Raw genomic sequence first — 6,344 nt, forward strand, 5'->3', positions numbered from 1 at the left:
AAAGAGTGTCCTAGTCATGTGCTAAGGGGCTGTCTCTCTCTGTTCTCCCAGGCACCCGGGTTAGGTCCAGGCTCTCTGCACCCCACCTCCTCACCCCTGGGATGGGGGGTGAGCATGGATGTGGGACAGCATTTGAGCAAGGCTAAGCCTACTCACTTACTGATCTTGGCAGATCACTCACCCAGGCTTAGTCTGACCATCTGTAAAACAGGCACAGCCGTTTGTACAGCAGTTGGGAAAGGGAGACTGCTCCTAGCACGCTACCTAGAATACAGCAGATACTTAATAATGTAGTCCCTCCCTGAAGTCTAAATCCCAAGGAAAGAAACGCAAAACTCACACCTCCAACTCTGACCTGCATCCCAAGAACCAGTCCCCACTGCCCATCTGGTCTACCTGGCATTCCTACCTGAAATCTGAGTAGAACTCAAAGCAAACTCCCCACTCCTTCGCCTCTCTGCCCTGCTCCACCATGACCACCAAATGTCCTTATTGCTGTCAACAACAGCATCACTGCCATCAAGCCTTTGAGTCCCCTTGGATGGCCCCTGGTCTCTCCTGCACACTGACCTAAGCCAACTGGAAAACTGTACACCCAGTGGAGTTTACCCTGGTTCCTCAGCCTCTCAGGAAAGAGCCGTGTGTTGCTCATTCTTGTAACCCAGCCGCTAGCACATGCCACGCCGGGGATGGATATTATTCTGCCCAGTCCCTACTCTGCCTTGGCCCTTTCTCCCCCCAGATTCCCAGGCGCTTCTCTTAGCTGAGTACTGGCCTTGCCCCAAGAGCCGTTCCTGCCTAACCTCCTCGCCCACCTCAAGGGGCAGCTTCAACCATCTGAGCCAATGCCCTTCCTGCCCAGTCCCTGCCCCAGTCCCCACCACCTTTCTGATTCTGAGCTGAATTAGGGTGCTGAGCATAGTGAACAACGGGGCACCAGCTTCAGGCCCAGGCTGCCTGGGCTCCAGACCATCTGATTCTTTCCTGCAGAAAGCCAGAGGACAGATGTTGTTAAGGACAAGTGGGGCCGTGTGTGCAAGCTCTTAGGACAGTCCCGGCACCGCAACGGGCAGCCGTCACGGTCACTCTGCCTGGTGACTCGCTGTGGTGCTCTTGTCCCGCCCTGTCCAGAGGAGAGACTACGGAGCCCAATCTGGGCCCTGTCCTTGTAGGACGAGGAGATGGCTGAGATGGGAGGAGGACAGCACAGCACCTCGGTGCACACAGCCCTCGTTTGAGCCGCGGCTGCTGGCGCCGTCTCAGGCCTTGGTGTGCGTCCAGTCTTCGCTGTCCTAACTTCACCTACCGGTCGTTTGGCTGCCCAGAGCTGCTTCCCTGAGTAGTGAAAATTATTCTTGAAAGCGTTGTTTCTGGACACTGACTCGGGCTCCTATCAAGGTACAACCAGACCTTTCACGTCAAAGGCAACCTGTGTGGGGCACCAGAGGATAGGAGAGGAAGACTCGGTCGACCAGTTGGCAACCTGGGCAGGAGCTGTGAGGAAGGTGGAGTCATCCTGGGATATTTTGGGTTGGTGGGCCTGAAGGCACAGGCAAGAGGAGAGGGGAGAGGCGTCAGTTCTGGGAGAGGAGGCCACATGTACATAATGTGTATAAATGTATATAATAATCATTAGCAGCGATTCAGCTGTCTGCCGCTGGTTTGCAAGATAAATTGCATTAATCAACACGATGCCTTCAGAACTTTTGGCGAGCCGTTTCTTATGCTAATTGGGCCACTTAAAGTAGACTGTCATTGCACTAGGATCTGGCTGTCAAGACAATTACTGGCATGTGCAAGCCCCTCCCTTCCAGCCCTCTTTCTCTCTCACCAGCACCTTTTCTTTTTAAAATATAATATTAATGAGAAGAGCTATGCTAATTACTTGGCCAAAAATAAAACCCTGAAAGAAGGAGGGAGGTGGGTAAGGATGTGACCGACTGGAGCCTTGGGTCACCTTGAAGGCAGTATGGAGACACTCTCTGTGCCAGGGCTGCTCTCCTGTGGATGTGGGGACCTGACTCCTAACCCCACCCAACCCATGACTCCCAGGACCTGGCTCTGGGGATCCCAAATCCTAGGGCCTTTGGTGAGAGAAGCCTACAACGCCAGAATCATACATTTCAAGCCTTCTTCGAGAAATAGAGGGACCCTTGAGAGGTGTTTGTTTCCTTCCTGACTCCCTGAAGAAACAAACAAAATAAGCCACTGGTCAAGCAAAGCCAAGTTCATTGCCTGCCTCAATGGGAGAGGGCACCCACCCCTCCGGGCGGTCTCAGTGAGGTCCCAGAAATGAGGAGGTAGGTTAGGGTATTTTAGGACAGGTTGAAGGTGAATCCTATAACGTGAGGGTCTCGATTGGGATCAGCCTTTTATGATAAAATGGTTCAGGACTGTGGCCACACCAAGCCAAGGTTTTGAGCAGGTAAGGATGAGTGAGTAGCCAGTCATAGTCAGCAGGTTTGCCCAGGTGAGTGATCTGCTGTTTCTAGAAGGGGAGGGGAGCAAGAGCAGTTGATTATCCAGAAATGAGGATTTTCAGGAAGTTCTGGAGCAAAGTTATTTGCTCTTTCTCTGCCTGGGTGAGAATTTCCTGGACTTTTTCAGTCCCGTTCACATGTGTGGTCTTCGTCTTTATCCACCAAGCCGTATAGCTGCAGGTGGTTTGTCACGTCTGTCCGCACTTGTCAGGGTGGGATAGGGGTGTCTGTCCCCTTTCTGTGCATGTCCCTGTTTGCTAAGGGGCCCTAGCTTCTAACAGAACACTCCATTCTATCCATTCTCACTTCCGACCCTAACATGTCCCTCTCTTAAATTCCACTGCCATGGCTGACTTCAGGACCTCCCTTGGTCACCTTGCCTGTTTGTCTCCAGTCTCCATGGAGGCCGTCAGGAACGGTCCTAGCAAATAGCAAAAGCAGTCTCAGCTTGCACATTCCAGGGACCACGCATCACTGCAGGACCCAGCCTTCACACCTGGGCTTGACACGCCCTCCCCTCTGGTCCCTGCCTGCTTCCTCCCCAACCCACCCTGTCTCTCCCGCTGTGAACTCGGTCCAGCACTGCCTTCACTCTGCAGCCCTCTGCTCCACTCTGCAGCCCTCACCCTCTGCTCCACTCACCACGAAGTCCTCTGCTTCTGAGCCTTGCTCCTGCTGTCCCGCTGCCTGAATGCCCTTCGCAGCCTCATGCTCTTGGCAAATTCTCGTCTGTCCTTCAGGAATCAGCGGCACCAGCCACCCTTGAGCAAGTCCTCAGTCGCTTGCTGCTTTGTGGCCCTGCTAGGCCTGGCTATTGGTTTACAGGCAGGGTCCACGTCTGCTTGGAGGTGCATATTCAGTGCTTAGACAATGGCTGGTCTACCATCCCTGCTTAATAAGTACCTGCGGAGTAAATAAGTGCAGCTTCTGCGGCCTTTTGAATACAAACAGAAATTCTTTCTTAGGCCTACTGTATTCCCTCCTGCTTTAATTTAAACCCCTGTGTTTTTCACTGGTTCTCTCCTTCCTCCATAAACCCATCCCAGAGAGGACCCGGCCACTGAAGACATCCACATCCCAGACCCACAGGCCCCTGGGCCTCGGACTCGGATGTGGAGGTTTCCTGGTTTCTCCACCCACCCTAGTCCCTCTCCTTGCCAACTCTATACAGGTACCCCTAGAGAACGTGGGGCAGAGGGTCACAGCCCTTGATAAGGTTCAGTTTGGGAAGAAAGGGCCCACCTCAAGAAACAGAACAAGCAGAAACCACCGCCTTTGTCTCTGAGTTCCTGACTTCGCGTGTAGTGCGAGTAACTGACCTCTCTGGCATTTCCCTCTGATTCTTGTCACCTGCACTTCACGGGCTGTGGACACACCTTTATGCCCTGTTGGCACCCCACCTGGAACAGGTGCATCATCAGCAAAGCAGGTGCTGTTGGGAGCCACTGCTGTCAGAGTGGGGCCTCTCCCAGACCCAGGGAGGTGGGAGGCCCATCCCCACTCCAGCTCTCCCTGGGCAGGCATCTCACTCAGAGCTCCCATGGTGGCCCCGAGTGACTGCTCTCTCCCAGAGGCAGAGAGGGAGGCTGTCTTACCTTAGAAGGGTGTGATAATTAAGGTTCCTTGAAGAAATGAAGGAAGGGGGAGGGGAGGGGAGAGAAGAGTGAAGATGGAGACTGGAACCGATCCTGATGGGGTCCCTGCTGAGAGCATTCACCAAGGCCAAGGCCAGGAGCGAGGACTTCCACCCAGAAGACTCAGGGCCACCATCCCAGCCCTTGAGCTGCAAATCAGGCAGATGGAAAAGGGGTGATCCAACCTGGGCCCTCTGCACCCCGAGGCCTAGCTGGTGGGAAGCAGGGGCACAGAGCCAGACAGTCCTGCCCTGCATGCCTCCATCCGGAGCCAACGAAGGGATGCGGAACAGGGAGGCTGTAGACGGGCACTTCCTGGTGGAGAGAGGATGGCACTGGTGGGGCAAAGAGGAAGGGACTAGAGAAACCAGAGCGAGCTGGGGGCGACCTGGCCCATGGCGTTCTCAGGGGGCTGGTGTGCTGTCAGTTACCTCACCAAGGGAGGGCCCCACTGAGCAGATGGGAAAACTGAGGCCAAGAGCGCTCCAATGGTACCTGATTTCAGGCTGTTCGGAGAAGGAGAGAGACAAGGAGGCAAACAAAGGGAGCCCACGGCACAGGGAGACGGCGGCAGAGATGGCGAACAGGGCCCCTGGTACAGGCACGTGGGCAGGGGCAGGCCTGCGTCCTGCAGGCCCTTCCTGGGGGAGTAGCAGTAAGGCTGACCCCAGGCCCAGGCCTAGGCCCAGGCCCCACCCACGCCAGTCTTCTCAGTCTCTCTGAGGTCGGGGCTCCACCACCTGCTTGGCCCCTGGCTGGAAGAAAGGCACAAAGGGAGTCCTCTGGGAGGCCCATCTTGACTTGAGCTTAATCAGAGACCCTCCAGCCACTCCTGCCCCCGTTCTTGCACACACTGCTCCATGGCCTTCTGTCCTCCTCCCCCGGGCTCTGCTTCTCACCTCCTCTAGCTCCCTGTGAGGTGTCAGACTCACCCTGAGTCCTCAGCGGTATGCTGCTTGACTCCTCCTGTTAGGGTGTCCCAAGACCCATGTGGACAGAGTACTCATCATAGACTACTGCTCAGGAGAGAGTGAAGCAGGAGGCGGGCCTGGGGGCCCTCAGCAGAGAGCGAGCAGCAAGCCTTCTTCCCTTGGTCAGGTGTGAAGACCTGGTAGGAGGCTGGGCAGCAGGGGCCTCCCTGGGACACCCCGCAGGATAAAAGCAGACCCTGGCACAGACAACCCAGTGCATGGTGGGGGGTGGGCTCGTGACCCCTCGTTAATAAGGGAATAATTGGCCCAGCACTCCCTTGATAGATGGGCACAGCAGAGCATCAGCATCTTCCCTGGGAGGGCCGTAGATATGTCTTCTGCGTGACCCGCTGTCACCAACCTACTTGGCAATGGGGGTGGGGGTGACAGGGAGACTTTGGAGACTCTTGAGTACCCCCTCACACCCTGGGGCTCCTACTTCTCTTTTTGATAGTGCCTACCTGAGACTCTCTGCCCCCACCCTCAGAGCCTCCCGGGGGTACCCGGGGTGTCCCCTGAATCTCCTCAAAGCACCTTGCTGAGATTGGGTGGTTTAACTGCTTCCCTCATGAACTGGGTGGCCCTTCCTCAGTTCCCACAGTCGCTCAGTCAGCAGTTCTGCCCCGTCTCCTCTCCCTGCCTTGGCACAAGCACCTGCTCCCTTTCCCTGCGGCCCCATTCTCCCCACGCAGGCTCCAGTGTAAGTCAGACACTTTTTCCCCCCAAACCCAGCACCAGCTCCCCAGAGAGGTCTGACTACCACACACTGGGGCTGGCGACTCGCCCCCAGCACCCCTGCTCCCCATCCTGCCAGGCTGTGCCCCCCACTCCAGGACCTTGGCATGAGCAGCTCCTCTGGCTCACCCCCACTCTCCTCCACCCTTCACTAGCTCCACCCTGCCCTCTGTCACCACCTCAGAGATGCCTTCTCCAACCCACTCTGGGCACCCCTCACCCTGCGTCCATCCCTGCCCCTGCCCGTGGCACTTCCACGGTGTGCCTAACACACGCAGTGTGTTCACACGCATGCCAGCCCCCTCCTGCCTGACGTGGATGCATCAGAGCAGGGCCGCCCACACCCAGCACTTCATAACTCACCACCCCTCAGCCCTGTCTTGAAGACCACACCGGAGTCAGTCCCAGGTGCGGCAGAAATAGGCAACTCGGCCACACCCAGCTCCCCCTGTGCCTCCACTCCCTGCCTTTCCTTCAGGCCTAGGGCCCTACCTTCCCTGGGGCTCTCCAGGGAGGCTCTTTCC

General features: G+C 56.4%; 1 long non-coding RNA gene across 1 annotated transcript; it reads right to left on the reverse strand.

Annotated features, from left to right (window-relative positions):
• Positions 1-2,314: 2,314 nt before the first annotated feature.
• Positions 2,315-3,876, reverse strand: LOC102479397 (uncharacterized). The gene is made up of 3 exons (XR_336587.1): positions 3,800-3,876; positions 3,123-3,383; positions 2,315-2,488 (listed from the first exon to the last, which is right to left on the reverse strand). It is a non-coding gene; the product is annotated as an uncharacterized LOC102479397 (long non-coding RNA).
• Between the last annotated feature and the right edge of the window lie 2,468 nt (positions 3,877-6,344).

Source organism: Tupaia chinensis, unplaced genomic scaffold, assembly GCF_000334495.1.
Source record: "Tupaia chinensis unplaced genomic scaffold, TupChi_1.0 Scaffold139952_1, whole genome shotgun sequence".
Taxonomy (NCBI): Eukaryota; Metazoa; Chordata; class Mammalia; order Scandentia; family Tupaiidae; genus Tupaia; species Tupaia belangeri.